This window comes from Aulostomus chinensis, chromosome 23 (genome assembly GCF_037954235.1).
Source record: "Aulostomus chinensis isolate RoL2024-O1b breed Wild chromosome 23, RoL_Achi_v1.0, whole genome shotgun sequence".
NCBI lineage: Eukaryota > Metazoa > Chordata > Actinopteri > Syngnathiformes > Aulostomidae > Aulostomus > Aulostomus chinensis.
Window position 1 is genome coordinate 22,894,091 of NC_141342.1, and position 5,000 is coordinate 22,899,090.

A 5,000-nucleotide genomic window follows, 5' to 3' on the forward strand; every position below is an offset into this window, starting at 1 on the left:
GGACTGGTCAGACGACACCAGGCCGTCTACAGGAAGGGTCAGACTCTACCTGCTCAGGAAGCTGAGGTTCTTTGGAGTGGGGGGCACTCCTGAGGACCTTCTATGATACGGTGGTGGTGTCGGCCATCTTGTAGGGGTGGTGTGCTGGGCAGCAGCATAGCAGCTGCAGGCAAGAGTAGACTGGACAAATTGGTTAAGATGGCCAGTTCTGTCCTGGGGTGTCCCCTTGATCAGTGGACGTGGTGGTGGTGGTGGGGGGGGGGGGGGGTGGCCAAGCTGTCCTCTCTGTTGAGCACTGACTCCCACCCCATCAACACCACCCTGACAGCCCTGGAAAGCTCCTGCAGTGACAGGCTCCTCCACCCTAAGTCTGGAGGAGAGGTTCCACAGGTCCCTCCTACCTGCAGCTGTCAGACCGGACAAGCACTGGTCCCAGTGACCCCCCCTACCAGACCCTGGACAATCTTACTGAGCAATACTTAAAACTGTACTGTGTAATAGCCAACACTTGTGCTGCTAGTATTTATTGTAGTTGATAGCAGTTTTTATAGTGTATTATAGTTCATTGTAGTTTCTTCTATTTATTGCTCTTGCACTTTTTCCGCTGCTACTTCTCTGTTTCTGCTGTTGTAACAGGGACAATTTCCCCACCGAGGGACAAATAAAGGGTTCCCCGGTGTCAGTCTGTTTCCTGTGTTCCACCATTTATTCCTAGCTACCCAGGTTAACAAGTGGTTCTAAAGGGAAGTCTGGGAGGAAAGACCCCAAACTGGAGCACTAGTCCGGTCACTGAGGCGTCAGGGATCATGTCCTGGATACACTTGATCAAACCTTGGTGGTGTCATTTAGACTGGAACCCGGTGGGGGCTCATACATGGTGTCTCTGGACATGTGGAATGTTCTAGTGTGCTGACGTGGGGGACAAACGCTTTGCTGGCCTTTACAACAAAACATGACCAAAAGTATGAGTGGAGGAAGAGCCAGGATGTAGCATGAGGAAGTCTGGTATGTGTTCCTCACCTAGCCCACCTGATAACACTGCCCCAGTTGATGAGGTGGAGAGGGCTGATGGTGGTGAGACTTGGGCTGTCAGAGCCACAGCACCAGTACAAGTGCAGGGTCACCATCTAGCTTCAATTCTGTCACTGCAACTGTCTGGTCCTCTGAAGGGGTGTTGGCTGATGGTTGGAGCAGAAATCCTAAGTTGTACTTTATGTTCTGTTGATGTTGATGCCCTGAATCAGGGAACAGAGTGCGTGGGTTCCTCATTGTGCTAAAACATGTTGATGGATCATCATGGGGATCAGCTCGGTATTGATGGTGATTTTAACTGAACCACAGACTTCCCAGTGGAAGGGATAAGACCAGAGCCACACCCACAGTCCTCTTAGGTCCAGCATAGTATCATCACACTAATGGACCTTCTCGATACACGGTGGTTTCAACATCCTCATGACAGAGTACTAACATCAGGGTGGAGAAGAAGCAGGACCCTCAGCTACAGACTGCCACATAGCAGTACTGGTCCAGCAGGCAAGACCTGCAGGGAGCTTCAGGAGGGGCCTCCTTAGCTAGCCAGGAGGAGACAGCAGCTCTGGACAGGGAACAGCTGACCGCTTATGCAGATCTGACGGCCACAGGGTGGCGCCCTCCGCAGAATCTTTCAAGCACCTTTGGAGAATCCTGATGTGCACCTTGTTTATCCAAATGCTACAGAAGTGGATTTTTGTCTGTTCCCTTACAGTCAAACTCAGTCCTGGTTCTGCTCCTGCAGATGATGTTCACACCTCTGTCACCAGCCAGGGGGATCTTTCACACCTGAGGGTTCCCCTGCAACTGCATGAGGACGCTTCACCTGCAGGACTGAGCTGGTCTAAGAGGGAGGCGTTGTTGGGGGGCCATGGAGGCAGCCCAGCAGGGCCCAGTCAGCCTGGAGGACCTGAGAGTGCTGGGAGTTTTTTGGGTACTGAGGGCTTCCAAGTGAAGGACTGAGTAAAGGAGAAGGAAAAAGAAGGTTGGTGCTGGTTTGCCTGGCCAGAACTGGTTGGTACCCCTGCTGTCATATAGGAGAAGAGTTTTGGTTGCCGATAACCTCGACTTCCTAGCAGCAACTCATCACTTTAACTCCACCAAGGGGCCTACTGGAGGAGATCCAGAGGATCCTGGACTCTGCTGGCCTGCTAGTCTTAGAGAGGCCGGCTGCAGCAAGCTGCTTGCCCTACGAGGATGACCCCTCATCCTGTTCGCAGGGTGGAACCTCGGACACCTGTTTGCTGAGTCCCAGATTGGAACCGTTGTTCAATTTTCTGGCAAAGCTGCTTGAAGAACTTAGTGAGACCTTCTCATACCAAATGTTGTAGGCCCCAAATATCCAGCAGGTCTGCAAGTACATTTTTGAATGTTACACATTTATCTGGTTCTGCCAAGTTGGCTCTCTGGCTGGTGACCAGGATTCTGAGAGAGTGGAACCAGTACCAGTTCCTGAAGGACTCTTGAAGGCTCCACTGAAGGCAGGACATGGCCTCCATAAACGATGGACAATAAAGCAGGATTTCCACCATGTGTCGTCTCCACTCTCCTTCTTCTCCTCCCTTTACTTCCTTTTTCCTCTTTTGAAAACTGACTCTCTCCATCCCTCCATCCATCATCCCTCCCTCCCTCCATGTTCTCCCTCTCCTCCTGTTGAGGGTGGTGGGGGTGGAGCCTATCCCAGCAGCCTTCCCCCTGGACAGGTCACCAGTCCATGGCAGGGCCAACACATAGAGACAGACAACCATTGGCTCTTCCAGCCACGCCTACGGTCAATTTAGAGTCTGGATTAACCTGGTCCCTCTTGATGTCTTTGGACTGTGGAGGAAGCTGGAGTACCAGAGAGAACCCAGCAGGAACAGGAGAACATGGAGACTCACCCAGAAAGACCCCGTGCTGCAGCCGGGGCTCCACCCACAACCTTCTTGCTGGGGGCCACAGGGAGGACCACTGCACCACCCACAACCTTCTTTCAAATATTTGAAACCTAATTTGGTCAACAGGTTGTCATGGCAACCACATCCACTAGAACTATGTGTGTGTGTGTTTTGTCTTTTACATAATGAGATAAAACTGCTGCATATGTTTCTTCCTACAAACACAGAATCAATGAGCTTCACACACACACACACACACACACACACACACACACACACACACACACACACACACACACACAATGAATCTCTCTCATGATCAGTTTTTAAAGACCACTTCCTCTTCCTATGGCAGATGTCATATTTAGCCACCATCAGCGAACCTCACACACAGACACACCCACACATGCGAGTGTGCGCACACACACTCAATCAAATCACCAGAATCTGTTGCTTTTTTTATATGACTTTTTGTTCCTGGTGTTCCTCTTTTGGCAGGATGTCCCAAACGCTCCATGGCACCTGTCCAGCTCCTGGTGGCCCCTTCCAATGGACTGAGGTTACTCCAGTAAACCTGACTGGGATTTGCGTGAGATGACTTGGACTGGACAGTGTGATGTACTCCTCCAACTCTCCCACAAGAGACTTCGGTCCAGAACCAGTGCTGCTGCATTGGTGTCCCTCCCAGAGAGCGTCTCCTTTTGCTAAACTCTTAAGCAAAGACGGTTTTCAAGGACGCCATCTTTAACTCAGCTGAGGTATAAACCACCCGCATGTTTTTCCTTAAATATAACTGCCATCATTGTTTCACACTGTTGCTGCCTCCCACAGCTCAGAGGACGGCCATCTGGACCTCTGTTGAGTCCCAAAGCACAGAGACAAAAGAGAGAGTGTCCACCTGAAACCTTCAACAGCGTGACTGTTTCTAAAGTCATCGAAGCGAGGAGAAACGGTTAACATTCACGAGGGAGCCAGAATAAAGCATCCTTTGACTAGTAGTAGCGTCACGCCGACAACTGCAGCGTCAGACGCTATAAATACAACAAAGGAGCTCACTGATGGACTTCCTGTCTTGCTTTCCCCGATCAAGTAACTTGTTCATCCATTCACAGAGGGTGAGATCTCCACTCAGTGATTAGTGATGTCAGGATGGAGGCTTTGCTCAAACCAAGAGAGTGTGTGGTTCACAATTGATGATTGGCGACATGAAGGAGAGGAAAGAGAAATATCAGTCAGGGAACTTGACATAATCGATGAGTCAAGAGTGAAGGGCTACAAGCTAGGTGCTAACTAGCTCATGAACCCAAAACAGTCTGGTGGGGATGGAGGCTGGTTTAAGTAAAGACTCAAAGCTCTGTTGCTAGCTGTGTGCTAGCCTGATATTGTTTTCTTTTCGCTCATTGTTAGCTTGTTAGTAGTTTTGGGTTAGCTCATTGTTAGCTTGTTATTAGTTTTGGGTTAGCTCATTGTTAGCTTGTTAGTAGTTTTGGGTTAGCTCATTGTTAGCTTGTTATTAGTTTTGGGTTAGCTCATTGTTAGCTTGTTAGTAGTTTTGGGTTAGCTCATTGTTAGCTTGTTAGTAGTTTTGGGTTAGCTCATTGTTAGCTTGTTAGTAGTTTTGGGTTAGCTCATTGTTAGCTTGTTAGTAGTTTTGGGTTAGCTCATTGTTAGCTTGTTAGTAGTTTTGGGTTAGCTCATTGTTAGCTTGTTAGTAGTTTTTGTTTAGCTCATTGTTAGCCTGTTATTATTTTGTTAGTTTCTCAATATTTTTTTTAAATGTACTGATATTTGACTGCATTTAGCATATGTGGTCACACTGAAGGTCAAAGGTCATGCTTCATCGCCACACACACTCACTCCACACACACTCACTCCACACACACTCACTCGCGTCCCTAAAAGGAAAGTCAAAATTCTGCCGTTTTTTGGCCAAAGAAACTTAGCAGTACATTTGTAACTGAATACTACTCAGTAAGTGACAGATTACAACATGTACACCATTATATGAATCTGTACCTGTTCTGTGAGAGGGTGTGGCTTGATCTGAAAGTGGGTGTGGCTTGGTAATACTTTTTTTTTAAAGCCTAGAGTAGC

At 48.6% G+C, this 5,000-nt stretch overlaps 1 protein-coding gene across 2 annotated transcripts in view; it reads right to left on the reverse strand.

The window, feature by feature from the left end:
• LOC147240143 (cGMP-dependent protein kinase 1-like) overlaps window positions 1-5,000 on the reverse strand; it is a 26,076-nt gene that overhangs the window by 14,950 nt on the left and 6,126 nt on the right. The gene's annotated exons all lie outside the window — the stretch shown is intronic.